The sequence below is a fragment of the Gorilla gorilla genome, chromosome 3 (assembly GCF_029281585.2).
Source record: "Gorilla gorilla gorilla isolate KB3781 chromosome 3, NHGRI_mGorGor1-v2.1_pri, whole genome shotgun sequence".
NCBI classification, from domain to species: domain Eukaryota; kingdom Metazoa; phylum Chordata; class Mammalia; order Primates; family Hominidae; genus Gorilla; species Gorilla gorilla.
The window spans coordinates 112,258,582-112,278,684 of NC_073227.2; the positions used below are offsets into that span (position 1 = coordinate 112,258,582).

The 20,103-nt window shown below is 35.2% G+C and overlaps 1 pseudogene; it reads right to left on the reverse strand.

Annotated features, from left to right (window-relative positions):
- Positions 1-20,103, reverse strand: part of LOC101152246 (mitochondrial-processing peptidase subunit alpha-like) — a 310,715-nt pseudogene that overhangs the window by 81,086 nt on the left and 209,526 nt on the right.

Sequence of the window (20,103 nt, forward strand, 5' to 3'; positions counted from 1 at the left end):
TGCGGCATTATTCACGATAGCAAAGACTTAGAACCAACCCAAATGTCCAACAATGATAGACTGGATTAAGAAAATGTGGCACATATACACCATGGAATACTATGCAGCCATAAAAAAGGATGAGTTCATGTCCTTTGTAGGGACATGGATGAAATTGGAAATCATCATTCTCAGTAAACTATCGCAAGAACAAAAAACCAAACACCGCATATTCTCACTCATAGGTGGGAATTGAACAATGAGATCACATGGACACAGGAAGGGGAATATCACACTCTGGGGACTGTTGTGGGGTGGGGGGAGGGGGGAGGGATAGCATTGGGAGATATACCTAATGCTAGATGACGAGTTAGTGGGTGCAGTGCACCAGCTTGGCACATGTATACATATGTAACTAACCTGCACAATGTACACATGTACCCTAAAACTTAAAGTATAATTTAAAAAAAATAAACCGAATCAGTTTATATCTATTGAAGACATAAAATTTATAATAAAAATTTTCTACAAAGAAAAAAAAAACCAGATTTTTTGTGAAATTAATACAACATTTTTCTCTATATAGACATATAGACTGTTTTTTTGGTGTCAAGTGATAAAATTTGTGCTGTGAAGATTACATATTGGAGATATAGTTTTCTACTCTTACATTTATACAATTCCTAGGGTTCTAATACACAATTTCTATATTGAGAAAATTTACTTCCTCAAATTATTCTTTTTATTCTACATTCCATAAAGTATATGGTGCTTTAAGCATGAGAGACTAAATGTATAATCTAACTTATAGTATATTTAAAAAGAAGAGACATGCTTTCCATGATACTTCATTTCTATTCCATTCCATGTCATACAAAGATATATTGTTTTGTTACCACATTATAAGCAGTATAAACCAAGAGAAGAAAGAAAGCATCAGTGTTCAATGCATAAAATTAGAGATAACATTCTTTTGCAAAACTTTGGTTTCATACATAGAAAGGCATGTACTCAAAAAATATATGTTACTGTTGCCAGGTATGGTAGCTTATGCCTTTAATCCCAGCACTTTGGAAGGCTGAAGTGGGAAGATCACTTGAGCTCAGGAGATCTAGACCAAACTGAGCAACCTAGGAAGAACCTGTGTCTACAAAACGTAAAAATAAAAAATTAGCCAGGTGTAGTGGTACATGCCTGTAGCCCCAGCATGAGGTAGGAAAACCAATTGAGCCCAGGAGGTTGAGGTTGCAGTAAGCCATGATAGCACCACTGCACTCCAGCTTGGGCAACAGAGTGAGACCCTATCTAAAAAATTTGTTTAAATATGTACATATATATATGAACATACACATATTTATGACATACATATAGTTAGTATCCTGTGTTATGATATAATAAGTATCTTAGTATAGATCTTAGATACACAAACACACATATATATGTATGTATACATGTATATATGTGTGTGTATATGTACATTAAACAAACACAATATTGAAAGCTGCAGTTCTAAAGAAAGATTCTGTAGCAGTAAAATGTTGCTTACAATAAAAGTAATATTTCACATTGTTTCATAAAAAAACCACAAAATATTGGTTCCCACAGAACGATAGTTACTGTAAAATTCTGTTGCTTGTTTGTTGATTATGATTCCATTTTATATTTATGATACTCAGTTTTCAAATTTTTGGTGGTTCTAGAACTAAGAAACCTTAAATGTTTGAGGGGATGGATACCCCATTCTTCATGATGTGCTTATTTCACATTGCATGCCTGAATCAAAACATCTCATGCACCTCATAAATATATGTATACCCACTGATATGGTTTGGCTGTGTCCCCACCCAAATCTCACATAGAATTGTAATAATAATCCCCACATGTCAAGGGCAGGGCCAGGTGGAGATAACTGAATCATGGGTGGCAGTTTCCCCCATATGGTTCTCATGGTAGGGAATAAGTCTCATGAGATCTGATGGTTTTATAAATGTGAGTTCTCCTGCACAAGCTATCTTGCCTGCTGCCATGTAAGATGTGCCTTTGCTTCTCCTTTGCCTTATGCCATGATTGTGAGTTCTCCCTAGCCATGTGGAACTGTGAATCCATTAAACTTCTTTCCTTTATAAATAACCCAATCTTGATATGTCTTAATTATAAGCGTGAGAACAGACTAATACACCTACTATGTACCCACAAAATTAAAGTTAAATTTTGAAAAAGAACTAAAAAACCATGTGCTTTCAAATGCATTTTCTAGTTTTATTACATTATTACAAATAAAATCTGTTTTTGGCTTTAAAATTACCATATTTTAATCTTTATTATTTTTCATAAACATCTCATATTCTTAAGGCCATTTTTAATCATACCTCAAGTTCAAGATACTACTTTCAATTCTACTCCAACAGAGTATCCTATTCTTAAGGTTATGTCATAGAAATGAGTCTAAAGGTATTAAAAAAATTGGAAGCTGTACTTATCCCTTCCACATTATTGTCCAGGAATACATGTATTTTCCTATATTTTCTCTTTTAACCATATGACTAATGACTCCTTAGGTTCAGCTGCTAAACATGATAATATTAGTAAAAATAAGAGTGATTATATCCACAGCCTGTGCCCTCATGATGTTCACGGGTTTAGGAAAGACAAAAATAGTATACAAAATTTGGGTGTGGGGTAAAAATGATAAACTGTGTATCAAACTATCTTATAGGATAAATAAAATAGGAATCAGGAAAGGGAGAGAGAAGGCAGAGAATCTGAAAAGGAAATACAGAACAAAGCAACTAGTCTCATTATGAAAGAAAGATCATATTTTTAAATCATAAAAGAAGGATTAGAAGTACAAAGAAAGAAATAGACATGTTATAGAATGCCTAGTACATAATTAGCCTCATAAAAATACAATATGAATCTAAGTCCAGAACAGATAATGCTTAAGTGACTAGGTGAAAATAGCCTTTCTGGTCTTATAAAATGCCTGAATAATTTCCTGACATCACGTTTAATGCACTAACGATATTTCCTCCTTAGCTCCTTTGTTTGAAATTACCAGATAGAATCATTGTTACTGAGAATTCTTTAATATTTATCAATTATTATTTTTGTCATTGTATGTGTTTTTCTTCTATCATAGCAACCTTTTAAAGTTCATGTCCTTTTTTTTTTTTTTTTTTTTGAGACGGAGTCTAACCCTGTCGCCCAGGCTGGAGTGTGTGGTGCGATCTTGGCTCAATGCAAGCTCCACCTCCCGGGTTCACACCATTCTCCTGCCTCAGCCTCCCAAGTAGCTGGGACTACAGGCGCCCACCCCCACGCCCGGCTAATTTTTTTGTATTTTTAGTAGAGACGGGGTTTCACTGTATTAGCCAGGATGGTCTCGATCTCCTGACCTCGTGATCTGCCAGCCTCGGCCTCCCAAAGTGCTGGGATTACAGGTGCAAGCCACCGCGCCGGCCTCATGTCCTTTTTTTGTTATTCAATTTTCTATTTCACTAGTCAGAATTAAGAATGTGCTTCTAACACTTATTGTACAAAGCAAAAGACTAAGATCTAAATAGGGCAGCCTTAAATTCAGTGAAAAATATGAAAAATATATAAGCATCACTATATTCATAAAAAGCTAATACATGCCACACTCATTTACTCTCTGCTACTATAAATGGCTGCTTTGACAACTGTATATTGTTTTGATGTTTTACGCAGTGAATATTATTGGACTCTGAACAAGTCCTTTGCAGTTTAAAGCCTATAAATCTATAAATTGGTTGTATGTTACAGAGAAATAAACTTTAAAATGTCTCCTGTGTGTACCTGTTCATTGGTCCAATACCTTGCCTTATGGTCATGCCCACATTCAGTAATCATCATTATGGAAATAACAATGCTTGTCTGTTCCAACCAGTAGTATCAACAGATGCTAAGAGTACTAGAAATCACACAGGCTTTCATGCGTGCTTTTTTTTAGACTGACTGCTTTTGACTAGGGAATATATTTATGAGGGTATTTTCATTCTTTTCCCCACCTGTTTTAATCTTCAAATAACTCAAACTCCTGTTCCATAATGTTAGTACTTCAATATGGTCTCCTTTATGTCCTCTTCTTTTATCTACTGCTCAGAAGAACTTACCAAAAACTTCAGAAGAGGTATCAAAGAGTCATAAAAGCTCTGAAACACCCTGGGATGACACCATCCAATTACTATATAGTTGAAAAACATTTTTGAAAAAAAAAATTTTGCCAAATGGAGTTTAAAAGTATTGGCTAAACACATTTCGAAGTATTAATTGTATCCATAGTTATTCAGATATATGTGGTTATATATAAAAAATGTTTTGGAAGACAGAAGTACTAAATGGCTATCAACTTTGAAGAAAATATTTGTGTCAAGTTTTTTTCTCTGTAAAGATTAGTTTGCATTTTATAGCATTTATATCAATGGAATCATACACATGTATTTTTTAGAGGAAGGGCTGCCTTCTGTCATTCAGCATACTTATTTTTAGATTATGCATCCATTTTATCAATACTTTATTTGTTTTATTTCTGATTAGAAATCAATTGCATGAATATATTAAAATTTATGTATCCATTTACCTGTTGATGGACAGCACATTTTCTTGCTTTGCATTATTACATATAAAGCTGCTGTGAATATAATGCACATGCCTTGTATGAACATATGCTGTCATGTCTCATGAGCAAATATCTAGTATTGGAATGGCTGAATAGTACAATAGTTGTAGGTTTAACTTAAAAAAAAAAAAAAGCATTGTCAGTGTATTTTCCAAAGTGGTCATACCAACTTACCTTTTCATAAACAGTGTATGAGATTTCTAAATGTTCCACAATCTGACCAACACTTGACACAGTCAGTCTTTTAAAATTCTAGTCATTCTAATAGGTCTGTAGTGGTTTACAAGTGTGATTTAAATTTGTATTTTTATTATAACTAATAACGCTGAGCATCATTCTTGAGCTTCTTGGGTAAAGTGTTTGAATAGTTTGTCCATTTTTTAAATTTAGGTTCTTTGTTTTCTTATTACATTTTGAGAATTTTTTATATGTCATACATTTGTCCCAGTCTATGGCTTGTATTTTCATCCCTTTAACAAGCCCTTTCAAAAATCAGAAGTTTTAAATTTCAATAAAGTTAAATTTAACCATTTTTCTCTTTGGATTATACTTTTGGCATCATATCACTAAATTTTTGCCCAATACAAGGTCACAATTATTTTTTTCTAGATGTTTTACAGTTTTAGATTTTGCATTTGATCAATAATACATTTTAGGTTCATTTTTGTATTTGTTGCAAAGTAGAAAAATTTATTTGGTGGGAAGGAGTTGGATACCCAGCTCCTCCAGTCCCTTTTTTTTTTTTTTTTTTTTAAAGACAGGGTCTGGCCTTGTTACCCAGCCTGGAGTGCAGGGGCACAATCTTGGCTCACTGCAACCTCTGCCTCTTGGGCTCAGGTGATCCTCCCACCTCAGCCTCTGAATAGCTGGGACAACAGCTATGTACCACCACACCTGGCTCATTTTTTATTATTTTTTTGTAGAGATGGGGTTTCACTATGTTGGCCAGGCCGGTCTCAAACTCCTGGACTTAAGTGATCTGCCCACCTTGCCCTCCAAAAAGGCTGGGATTACAGGCCTGCTCCAATACTATTTGTTGAAAGTCTATCCTTTCCCCATGAATCTGTCTTTGCACTTTTTTCAAAAATCAATTTTCTATACATGTATAAGTCTATTTCTAAACACTGTATTCTGTTCCATTGATATTTTTGTCTATAGTTTGGCCAATGTCACAGTTTTATGATAAAGTTAAGCATTATAATAAATGGCTTTTTTTTAAAGAGACAGGGTCTCAGGCTCTCACTCTGTCACCCAGGCTGGAGTGCAGTGGTGCAATTTTGGCTCACTGAAGCCTCAACCTTCCAAGCTTCCCACCTCAGCTTCTCCAGTAGCTAGTACCAAAGGCATATGCCACCATGGCTAAATTTTGTATTTTTTGTGGAGACGGGGTTTTTTTGTGTTGCCTAGGTTATACTTGAACTCCTTAGCTCAGGCGATCCACCCACCTCAGCCTCCCAAAGTTCTGGGATTACCAAAGGCATGAGCCACCATGCCAGGCCTATAATAAGTGTTGAAATCAGGTAGTTTTAGTCACCCATATTAGGTTTTCTTTTTCAAAATTGTTTGGGATTTTTGTTTGTTTGCTTTTTTCTTCTTTTTTTGCATATCCACATAAATTTTAGAATTGTACAGATGTTCCTTAACTTACAATGGGATTATGTCCTGATAAACCATTTGTAAGTTGAAAATATGTCAAAAATCTATTTAATACATCTAATCTATTGAACATCATAGCTTAGCCTAGCTTACATTAAATGTGCTCAGAACACTTACATAAAAATTAATTGTGGTAATGATTTGTGAATATACTAAAACCAACGAATTGTACTTAAATCAACAAGCAAAAAATAACTCCATTTAAAAATGAGCAAATGACATGAACAGGCATTTCTCAAAAGAAAACATACAAGTGACCAACAAAAATACGAAAAAATGCTCATCACTAATCATCAGAGAAATGAAAATCAAACCCACAATAAGATACCATCTCACATCAGTCAGAGTGTGTTTTGTTAAACAGTCAAAAATAACAGATGTTTGTGAGGCTGTGAAGAAAAGAAACACTTATACACTGTCAATGAGAATGTAAATTAGTTCAGCAACTGTGGAGAGCATTTTGAAAATTTCCCAAGGAACTAAGAGTTGAACTACTATTCAATCCAGGAGTCCCCTTACTAAGCATATACCCAAAGGAAAATAACTTATTCTACCAAAAAAGACACGTGTCCATATGTTCATCACAGCACTATTTACAATAGCAAAGACATGGAATCAACCAAGGTGCCCATCAGCAGTGGATTGGATTGAGAAAATGTGGCACATATACATCATGGAATACTACACAGCCATAAAAAAGAATAAAATCATGTCCTTTGCAGCAACATGGAGATACCTGGAGGCTATTTCCTTAAGCAAAGTAATGTGGAAACAGGAAACCAAATATCTCATGTCCTCACTTACAAGTAGGACCAAAATTTTGGGTATACATGGACATAAAGATAGAATAAGAGATGTGAGGGAGAGAATGGGACAAGCACTGAAAAACTACATGCACGGTACTATGCTTACTACCAAAGTGTTGGATCCATTTATACTCCAAGATTCACCATGCCACAATATAGTTTTGTAACAAGGCTGCACATGTACCCACTGATACTAAAATAAAAGCTGAAAAGAAAACAAAAATAAATAAATGGTAGTATTATATAGTCTGTAAATTATACCTCAACAAAGCTATTTGAAATATATATATGTACATATTTTTTAAAATGAGGACCATAGAATAAAATAAATCTTATAATGTAGAAAATGTATGGTACTACATAGATACTTGGTAATCAGTAGGCTTCCTAGAGGAAATGACAAGTAAATAAGAACGTGAATACTGGTTTTGAAATAGTTAGGTGAGGCTTCAGCACGGATATATTTTTATAAAGAAGGTAAGGTAAAAAAAAAAAGAACAATTCCAGTTAGAAAAAAATAGCAGGTTCTAAGACTCAGGAGTAATCAAATTTGTGGCAGATGAAGGAAACTGAAGACACCCAAATGTAGAATGTTTGCTGGCAGTTGGAAGGTAGAAAAAAGGAGAGTAGCCAATGAGGCTGGAGAATATCATGGAGACCATTATAAACCAGAATAAGATGTTGAGAATTCTTCTTAAGGTTACTTAGATATGATTAAAGACTCGATTAAGGGTTCACTTTATCAAATATACCTGGTCACAAGTAGGCTAGTTTTAAAATGGAGCTTATATATAGCAAACAAAGAAGAAAACTATACAAGAAAATGTACATCTTTATTATCTATGACTGATTTTGGTCTTGACCTATCAAAATGGGAAAATATTAATTTCTTACATCTACACTATTATTTAAAGTACGTGATGGTTAATTTTAACTGCCAACTTGATTGAACAATGAGATGCCCAGGTATTTAATAAAACATTATTTCTGGGTGTATTTGTGAGGGTATTTCTGGATGAGAATAGCATTTAAATCGGTAGACTGAGTAAAGCAGATTGCCCTCCCCAATGTGGGGTCATCATCAAATCCCTGGATGGACTGAGTTGAACAAATCACTAGTTTCCCTGGGTCCCTAGCTTTCAGATACTCAATTATGGGACATCTCAGTTTCCATAATTGCATGAGCTAATTTCTTATAACAAACTTATTCATTTTGGTTCTGTCATTCCGGAGAACACTAATTAATACAGGTTTTGTAACAGAGAGTGATTCTAGAGGAACAGATTTTAAGGATGATTTTTCTGGATTAGTTCTGGGATTTCTGAAATTGAGTTAATAATCTAATTGTACTTATAGATGCTAATAATTCTATTTCTAATAGTAAAGAGAGCACCAATTTTCCATGGTGGAACCTGGCAATGGAGATACACAAAACATCTCTATTGGATCTCCTAATCAACCACTTATAAGAAGCAAGGAGCTGGGTGACTGTGTATCTTATGCTTTAGAAATTTTTGAAAAACTAATGAATATAATGAGGTTATCAGGGGCCCCTAATGTCACTGGACAAAGTGATGACAAAAAAGGATGAATTCAGGGATTCACATTCCCAGTGCAAGTACTTCATAAATGACCTAAAAGTTTCTATCTGTGCCCTGAAAGAGACATATATCTCTTTTAGCAACAGGGATGAGATTGCTGAAAATTCAACACAGACTCTTATCCTTCCACTGGCTGAATTTCAATACAGGTTAAAATCCTATCCTCACAGGGTATCTACTGTTAAAACGAGGGCATTGATTGGAAAGGAATAGGATGTAGTAAATTGAAATGGGGATGTGTGGAAAAGCCCTGATAGAACTGAGGACATTGAACCCCTAAATTCTGATGAGTCTTCTTTACCTAATGAGGACAAACTGTTGCACCTGAACCTTACTTTTGAAGTAACCTCCCCACCCACAGTATAAGATGCCTCTCCATTTTCAGTGGTATTAGCCTCTCTACACTTGTCTGAAGAGTTTAACCCTGCATTACCAGAGAAAGCTATAATGGCCTTCCCCAAGGCTTTTGTTATGCCAGGCCATGCTGATTCTTCTCAGGGCCCACCCCACAAGCCCTTTTTTCTTCTAAACATATAACCAGACTCAAGTTCCACCAGGCCCCTAAAAGTGAGGCCCAAGCTGTGACAGATGAGGAAGTGCACTATACTCAAAAAGAGCTTTTTGAGTTTTCTAACTTATAGAGACAAAAATCTTGGGAACATGTGTGAGAACAGACAATAAAGATGTTGGATGATGATGGAAAGAACATAAAGCCAGGACAAATTTATTGATAAAGGTTCACTAAGCAGATATTCTGCATTTAATGTTACAGCTCAGGGACTTAGGAAGAGCTCTGTTTGGTTTGTTGGCTGGTTGAAACATGGACCAAAATGTGGCCTAAAGTGAGCAAATTAGAAGTGCCAGACCTTCCTTGATTTGTGTATAGAGAAAGGGATTCAGAGGCTTAGGGAAATTAGAATGTTAGAGTGCATTTATCATTTAAGACCTACTCATTAATCCTGAGAGGGTCCATAAAACATAAGTATACTGTAAAAAATAAATTTGTGAGGGAAACCGTGGCATTCCTGAAGAGCTGTGTAATCACACTTCTCTGCAAGCCAAATCTTATAGTGAGAACTGCAGCCACAGAATTGGGAAGTCTAAATGCAATGAGAGTAATTGGTTACCATGGTGACAGCAGCCAATTGGTGCTACTAGACTGCCAAAAGCAAGATGGGCGTGGTTACTGTAAGGAACAGCAGAATCAAAGCAGCAATCAGATTAATCTATCCTGTGCATATCTGTGGCATTGACTAGTTAACCATGGTGTTGTTAGAAGTGAAATAGGGAGCCTACTAAATTCTTATTGGATCCATATCAGCAGAAAAGTTCTACGTTAAGTGAACAAAATTTAACCTGAATCATAAAAGCAAATAGTAATGGACCCTTAATCAATTCCCAGACTTGAACCAGTTTATAGACCCAGACTTACTGAATGAAAGAGATGCTGGATCTCCTTGAAGAAGAACTCCATGGTACACTATCAAAAATGTATAGTGTTCATCTTAATCTTTACACAAAGGATCTATGGCTTTTTACCATGTAACTGTTCTTTGGGGAAAATAAGATAATCAGAACTTTCAGGGACTTCTGGACACTGGCTCTGAAGTGACGTTGATTTCAGGAGACCCAAAATGTCACTATGATTCATGTGTCAGAAAAAGGGCTTATGGAGATCAGGTGATCAATGGCATTTTAGCCGAGGTCTGTGTGCTAGTAAGCACAGTGGGTCCCTCAACCCATCCTATGATTATTTCCCCAGCTCCAGAATGCAAAATCAGGATAAATATTCTCAGCCACTGGCAGATTCTCCATAATGCTTCTATTATGTGTGGAATGTGAACTATTGTGATGAGAAAGGCCAAATGGAAGCCACTAGAATTGCCTATACCTAGAAAAGTAGTAAGTCAAAAGTAATACAGACAGCCCTGATTTACAATGGTTTGACTTATGATTTTTCAACTTTATGATGGGTTTATCAAGATGTAATCCCATAATTAATTGAGAAACATATGTACTGCATTATTGGAGTAATTGCAAAGACTAGTGTCACCATCAAGAATTTGAAGGATGCAGGGTGATGACTCCTAACACATCTCCATTCAACTTGCCTATTTGGTCTGTGGAGAAGACAGACAGATCTTGAAAAATGACAGTGGATTACTGTAAACTTAACAAAGTGGTGACTCCAATTGCAGCTGCTGCTCCAGTAGCTTCATTGCTTGAACAGATTAACACATTCCCTGCTACTTGGTGCATAGCTATTGATCTGACAAATATTTTTTACTCGATCACTTTTTCTGCATTCCTGTCCATAAGGTCCGACATAAACAGTTTACTTCTCAGCTGACAAAACTAACAATACACTTTCATTCTCCTACCTCAGGGATATATCAACTCTCCAGCCTTATGTCATAATTTAATCTGGAGGTATTTTGATTGCTTTTTCCTTCTCCACAGGATATCACTTTGGTCTATTACATTGATGAAACTGAGCTGATTGAATCTAGGGATCAAGAGGTAACAAATACTCTAAACTTATTGGTAAGATTTTTGAAGTCAGAAGGTGGGAAAGAGACCTGACAAATATTTAAGGACCTACTATTGTAGTAAAATGTCTAGGGATCCAGGGATATGGGGCATGTCAAATTAGCCCTTCTAAGGTGAAGGATAAGCTAATGCACCTGGACCTTCCTCCAGCCAAAAAGGAGGCACTATGCTTAGTAAGCCGCCTTGGATTTTGGAAGCAACATATCCCTTATTAGGGTATGTCACTCCATGAATTTGGTGACTGGGTAAATGAGTATGTTGTGCCATTTATCAAGTGACCTGAAAGGCAGCAAGTACTGTATGGTGTCCAGAACAAGGGAAAGATCTACAGCAGGTCCAGGCTATTTGAAAACAGCTCTGCCACTTGGACCGTATGATCCAGTAGATCTAATGGTATTTGAAGTAGCAAATAGGTTTGCATTTAGAGGCCTTTGGCAGGACTTATAGGTGAATCATATTGATGACTCTTCATATTATGAAGCAAACCCCTCTCATCTTCAAAAGATAACTGTTCTCTTTTTGAGAAATAGTTCTTGACCAGCTGTTGGAGCTTATTAGAGACTGAATGCTGAATCAAAGGCCACCAAGTTACCATGTGACCTGAAATTCTCACTTTGACCTTGGTGTTAACTGACACACAAGAACCTGTAGGTAAGGAAGACTATGTCTGAAATACAGGATATCTGTTGTGGTTTCTATATGTATATATAGATATAGATATAGTTTTTATATCCTTTTGGGAAGAAGCCTGACTAATAGAAAACCTGAACAATTTCCACGGTGGATTACTTTCTAGTTCACAGAAAGACATCTAACCAACTCAAAGCTCCAGGGAGTTTTTTCAATTAGTCTGAACATCTAAAACATAAGGGGGAGAGTGACATTGGAATTTGAAAAAATATTAATTTTATTTTGCTGTATAATGTTCCTGATGTTTCTCAGGAAAATTAAAGATAAATAAGTCTACCTTTAATTTTGTTTGAATTTGGTAATACTATTTTTTAATATTTATTGACAATCAATTGATTGGCAACCAATAAAAGGTAGCTATCATTGAGTATGATACAAATGTAGCACGATAATATTTTGAGGTGTTGATTTGGTTTTTACTTTTTCCTATTCTTTTGGAGGCTTTATATATTTATTTGTTTATGTATTTACTTAAATAGTCACAGCAAAAGGCAATAAATCATTTTTATTTCAAAACTAAAACTTTTGAGATTCAAAAGCCTAAATCTTGAACAATTTTGAAATTAAAATATTTGCTACAAGTGGCTTAGAAAACTAAATGAATGGTCAGAATTAATTTTTATGGGGTCTTCTGATGCCTAACTTCTACAACTGTCCTTGAAACTAGATAAAGCTAATTTTGAAAAGTGAAAGAGAAAGACTCTTTCACTCTGCTTTAGTTTAGATAAAGGAAGAGTTTAGATGCTGATGACTCATAGGAGAGACCTTTTTCTCATTTGGACATATCCTGGAGTGAGGATAGGAATTACAGATAGATTTTAGTTTGAGAAATTCAAAAGTAGATGAAAACCTGAACCACCTTTTTCAGTTAGGGCTCACAAAGCATTAAGAGTCAGAGTTTGCCCCTTCCTAGTCTAGTGTGAGAACATAAGAAATTTCTGCATAAGCCCTACAGGCAGTCAGATCTGAGGCAACTTGGTAGAATCCCTGGTTTCTGCCATCATGAATCGGCAGCCTAAAAAAGTTTTCCTCTGCAGCCAAAACCAGCATAAATGTGGCACTTTAGTCTGGCAGGTGTGGAAGGGTCTTGTGGCAAGATGAAGCAATGTGTCCAACTGAATCAATTATGTTTGTGGACCCACCATCAATGAGCTGAGTAAACGAAGACTTCATGATAGAAACCACAGTAAACATGTAGCATCACCTTTGTTAGATACATCTCGCCTCCCAAGCACCTTAATTAAGGCCTCGGTCTTGGCCTCAATTAAGTCCCCAAGAGAAACAACTTCATGAATTGAGGTGAAGAATAACTTGCTAAAATTTAATTTTTGCCGCCTGGTAGAAAAAAGTTTCAAAATGAAGTTTAATCATAAAAAATGAAATTCCTTATTCAAGAGAGCTATCATCTGAGAATTTGGGCCCTTACTCTGATAAAAAGCACCACTGTTTACTGAGTGCTTACCAGGTGACAAGCACTACACTGGTTACTTTACAAAGATTAGCTCAGCTTTATTAACAGGAAGGCATATTCTAAAAATGTTCCCCTTTAAGCAAGTGTTTTTAATTACAGACCCAGTTAACTCTGATAATAAATGTTCATACACCCTCTTATAGTTGCTTAACACCATACAACTTAGATTAACATTGGGCTAATTGTTCTTATACCTGGCAGTTGTAGATCCAGCAATATAAGGTACCTGTTCACACCATGATAACTTAATATTCATGTTCTCTACCTTTTAAAGCTGTTTCCCATTAGCTAGACTTTTATGATTTCCCAACACAGTTGGCAACAATTTTATTTCTATCAAGCAAAAGACAATAATATGTTAGAGGTATTCACTATAAAATTTTTTTTAAAAACTGTTAAAGGGTTTATCATGTCTTGGGCTGTCTCAGCCTTCAAAAAAATTAATTGGCCGCACAGGCTTAGATGGATTTAAAATTTTTGAAGAGAAAAGATGTTAAAATGATCACTTCTTTCCCTAAGGCATCCCTGAAAATGCTGGTCAGAATGGAAAATGTGTGCTTGAGGCCAGGCCCAGTAACGATGTACAGGAACCATGCCATATTCATCTGTGACCTTTACAGTATAGTTCTAGAAAATGAATTCAGCCTCCAGTCTTGCCAAAAGGTATAAATAAGCTTTACAGTTTTGACCTTAGCTAACTGGGGAGCAACCAGATAAGCTAGCATCAAAGAAAATTCGCTTTTATTTTAGAAACATTTCCTTCACGCTTGTAAAATCTAAAGGTAGGCTGAGGGAGGGTAGGGATGAGGCAGCCCAAAGACAAACTGGGTAGGTCAAGGATTTCTTTTCTCACCATAAACTTTTAAAACTGCTAAGGAAAAATCATACACTGAAAAACAGGAAAAAAATTGTTTACGTGCATCTTATCATTTGTGTACATTTTTCTGCCTCTCAAGTGTATGTGCTTGTGTGTGCGTGTGTGTTAGTGTGCATATGAATGTTTAAATAACTGCATTTAGATTAAGATTACAAATAAGAAATGTTAAATCTCTCAGATTTAAGAATAATCTTAAGGTATTTTTCTCGACCCTGAAAAGTAAAAAAGCATGAAATAGTTTTGCCAAGAGGAACAGATGTTTCTGTTGTATATTTCTTACTCCCTGGGCATGTTTGAGAATTCTAAATATAAACGTTCAAACAGACAGGGTGCAAACACGCAGGAAGTTTGGGGGAGTGTGATGATTCATTTAGACGATTCAATCTGATTCACAACTTTGCACATGAATCAAAAATCAGGAAAATTGAAAAAAGGATGGTTTAGTCATACTAACATGTGTATGGCATACATCTTAAAAAGAAAGCAAATTCAGAATGCTAGCCAATTTCAAGAGTAACTTAAACCACATAAGCAATAAATAGGCAAAAGTTTCAAAGACTTACACATACTAACTTAATTTTTCATGATCATTTCAATCCCCTATAAGGGTTTCATCTGAACCCATTATAGATTTAAGGGGTTCACATATATATATACACACACACACATATACACACACACACACACATATATATAAATTTTACTCATATATAGTATAATTTTCTATATTACAAAACAAAAATCTCACAAAGTGGTAGGGGGATTTAGAATAAGTAGTCTGACTAACACATTACTTAGCACACAGTCATCTAATATTCAAGACGGAGTAATAATCTGAGCTTTCTGGTCAGGATGCTGTAAGAATCAAACTAAGCTCTGAATCTCTGAGGAGTAGTGACTATAACTGTCATCCTCATAAAAGTTGATATTGATCTCCCTGATACATAGAATAAACAGTCTCCATTACAGTGGTAATATAGTTTATCACAAAATAATATGTTTTTGAAAAGTACAAATAAGACAAAAATGAGTTAAGGTCAACTCCTTTAAAACCAAAGGTCTTTTTTGTGGCAAACAAGTATGCCAAATTTGATAATTATATATTTAACAACATTCTACAACAAAACAGATAGATACTTTGGGGTATATTTTGTGACTCTTTTTGTGGTATATTCCTCATAGACTAGTATACTTTATATCACACTATATGGAACCTTAAGGCCCTAATAACTAATTTGTTTACTGGTTAGATTAAACCTAGAAAAGTTTTTAAGTTAAAAAAAAAAAACTTTTGGTTTTAAGTATTTTTTAGCCTTTGTAGTAGATGTTATTGATGCCTACATACATAACCATCTTCCAGACACTGTTAAGCTATTGGTTGAAAATGGCTATCTACTGTCTTCCCTGGAGAATTGCACTTGGCTGAAAAGGAGCCACTTTTGCAAGAGAGCTGATGCTCTTCCTGAGCTGTCTTCCACTGTCAATGACTGACTCAAGAACACAAAATGTCACCATGGTTTCTTCTTAGAGGAGGGGGTTGTCAGATATTAAAAGTAAGCCATCTCACAGTTGATCCAGCATATCCATGAATCTTCCTAGTGATCATGTTCCTGGTTTCTGAATATAAAATCAAATGAATATATTTAGCAGTTACCAGAATCCTTACTTTGGTTTCTTAACCTATAGAACCATAGTGAAAAAGACAAAGTAGAATTCCCTGAAATGTCTCCATTTTTTTAGAAGCAATACTACATCTTGTGGGAAAGAGTAAATATTAGTGTCAGCCTCAAAGACTTAAAGAATGGGATGCTTTACTTGGGAAGCTTCCCATTCAGTTCACCAGTCTGTCCCCTACAGATTGGAGATGGAACATAGTGGATGACAGTAGAATTACCAAAAATGTAACCAAGAAATAGAATTGTAATTGCTGTTCCAGATGTGTTATCTTCCAGTTTCATTGTCATATCTAAAATAGATTAACCAAACCTCTGGGATGCACAGCAATTGGTTTGGCCAATGCTTATTTTTACCCAATAGGCTTGAGAAAGGAGAAACTGAAGCAAGTCATATTCACAAGGGATTAACAAGGCTATGAATGTACTGTTTTAGCCTAAGACCATGTTCATTCTTCTGCTCCTGATCTGTCATCTGGACTTTCTACAGAATATCACATTAGCCCAGAATGTCATGTTAATTGGACCCAAATGGCAAAATATTTGTATATGCTCTGGATTAGTTAAACCCATATTTTCACTGGTGAGTGAGACCTATATTCAGTAGAGTTTTGGAGGCTTGTCACATAAGGAAACTTTTTAATATTATTGTTATTTTTTTATTTTTATTTTAAGTTCTGGGATACATGTGCAGAATGTGCAGGTTTGTTACACAGATATACATGTGCCATGGTGGTTTGCTGCACCTGTCAACCTGTCATCTAGGTTTTAAGCCCCACATGCATTAGGTATTTGTCCTAATGCTCTCCGTCCCCTTGACCCCCACCCTCTGTGTTGTTCCCCTCTCTGTGTCCTGGTAGGGAACTTTTTAGGGGGTCTATTGTACAAGAATTTGCCAGGGAATCCTATTGAATGAAAAGGGTAACATCTTTTACCTCTTACCACCTACCACTCAAAAAAAAAAACAAAAAAACAAAAAACACTATGCTTCATAGTTTTCTTCAGATATTGAATTACATATTCCACACTTTGGAATACTGTTCCAACATATATATAGTAGATAATTGTATTTTTGTTTGTTTGTTTTTTATGTTGTCATAGACTCATTGGTCTATGAGTCTGTTTTTATGCTAGTACCATGTTGTTTTGGTTACTATAACATTGTAGTATAATTTGAAGTCAGGTAATGTGATGTCTCCATATATGTTACATATATATTACAATTACAATATAGTAGATCCTTATAATATACTATTAGATAATTGTAATCTACTAGTTTGAGTGGGCTGCAAAGGAGGGGGAATAAAAGGTGTTCTATATCAAGGCCAAGCTGTGAACAAGCAGCATTGACACTAGGGCGACAGAATATGGCAGAACACATACCCTAGAGGTGTGTTTGGCAGAGACAAAAATGCCACAGTGACATGTAGACTTTCGGGAAAATCCGAATATGAAAACTGCAAGTCAGAGAACAGACCCATCTGATTCTTGAGAAAGAATTTACTTTCTGCAGCAAAGAACTATAGCCCGTTTGAGAAGCAGCCTCTGAGGGGGGAAGGCTAGAATAATTCACGTTGTAATGCATTAGAGTATGACACATCAGAATGAGCTAAACTTCAGTGTAGCTAGACATACATTTAGAAATATTTGTAGATATTTGGAAATATTTGTATATATGTATATATTTATGAATATTTTATACAAATATTTATAGATATGGATATATATAAATTTATCTACAAATATATATACGTGTGTATATATATATGTATATATATACACACACACACACACACACACAATCTTACTGCTGGGTAGATATCCAAACAAAAGGAAATTAGTATATTGAAGAGATATTTGCACTCCCACGTTTATTGCAGCACTGTTCACAATAGCCGAGATATGAAATCAACCTATGTGTCCATTAACGAATGAATGGATAAGTGCTACATATGCACAATGTAAATATACATATACATATACATATACGCGTGTGTATATATACACATGTATATGATATGTATATATATACATGTGTGTATATACACACACGTATATGTGCGCGTGCGTGCGTGTGTGTGTGTGTATATATATATATATATATATATCCTAGTTAGTATATACACATATGTTCTCTCATTTTGTCAGACAAGAGAGCCTACAAGCAATGACTCCCCAGTAGTAATTGGCATACCTAGGGCACAGATCTTGGCTTCTAATACCAGTCTCCAATGAAAGTAACTAGAGCTCCTTGGAGAAATGATTGATTTTAGGACTATGGCAAGAAATATACAATATGATATTAGAGCATCCTGTGTCCATACTCAAAACAAAACAAAACCCACAATGATTGGGATATGCCAAAGGGACACAGGGGCTGAATGAAAAAACTACCAATGGACAAAGCTGAAATAATTTTAGCAATAAAATAAAATAATTATAACCCCAAATATAAAATACATATACAAAAGTATATACAGATATAAATAAATTAGGGAAAAGAGACAAATTGCCCATACAGAAAAGCTCAATCTAAGTAGATACTCCACCCTCAAAGAGATGTAATATGTTTCTCTACTCCTTAAGTGTGGAATGCACATAGTGCTTTGCTTCCAAAGAGTAAAAAGTGAAAAGAAGAGTTACAAGTAAGTTTACAGTGGAAAAAATCTGACAAACCCTACCTCAGCCAAGTGATCAGGATTAACATCAGCAATGGTAAATCATATTGATAATATATATCTCTGACACATGTGATGAAAATAGCATTTTACTTCTCTGGTTTTCCTTCAAACAATACTTAAGTTCTATCTAATCATAATAAAAATATCGAACAAATCCCAATTGAGAGAGATTTAATAAAATATCTAACCAGCACTCCTCAAACTGTCAAGGCCATCAAAAACAAAGAATATCTGAGAAACTGTCACAGTCAATATGAGCCTAGAGAGACATAACAACTAAATATAATGTAGATCCTGGAACAGAAAAAAAAAAGAGTGTTTGATAAAAACTAAAAAAATCCAGATAAATTATGAACTTTAGGTAATAATAATGCATCAATGTTGGTGCATTAATTGTAATAAATCTATCATACCAATGTAAGATGCTAACAGGAGAAGCTGAATCCAGGGTATCTGAGAATCTCCTGTGCTATTTTTGCAATTTTTCTGTAAATCTAAAACATTTCTAAAATAAAAAGAAGTTTTTTTTTTGCTTTTTTAAAAAGCAGTTTCTGATATGCTACTGATCCTGAATTGAGATTGAACATCAGACTACTGCACATCAAATAAATGTGTAGACAGACATGCCCATTAAGATGTAAGTATTGTTGTTCCCAAAGAAGACTAAGGCCAGGTGTTCTCGCAGCAAAACACCCTAAAACGGAAGCAGCACATTTTCAAATGACCCAAACAAACCTAGAGGGAATATGAAAGTTGGCCGAGCAGGTAGCCAAAACCCCCATCTCACCTACACTTTTCCTAACATGGGTTTTGTATGACCTGTCCATAAGGTAAGTGCCAACTGGGTTTGGGAATGCAAGCAAATAAGCACATGGCACTGTAAAGGACACATATACCCTATATATTTTTAATTTTTTATATTTGATTATTATTTCTACGTAACAGTTGTACATATTTATGGGGGAATGTGATATTTTGATACAAGCATACAATGTATAATGATCAAATCAGGGTAATTTGGATATCCATCACCTCAAGCATTTATCATTTCTTTGTAATAGGAACATTCCAATTGTACACTTTTACTTATTTTGAAATATACAATATATTTATATTGTATACAATATACATATCTTACTGTGCTACCAATGACTAAATCTTATTTCTTCTCTCTGCCTGTATTTTGTACCCATTAACCACTCCCCCGTTTTCCCCCCACCCCTACTACTACCCACCACAGCCCCTGGTAACCTTTATTCTAATCTCTATCTCCATGAGTGTATTTTTATTTTTATTTTTATTAGATTTTAACATATGAGAACGTGATATTTGTCTTTCTGTGCCTAGCTTGTTTTATTTACCATAACGACTTCCAGTCCATCCATGTTGTTGCAAATGACAAGCTTTCATTCTCTTTTATGGCTAAATAATATTCCATTGTGTATATGTAACACTTATCCATTCATTCCTTAATGGATAC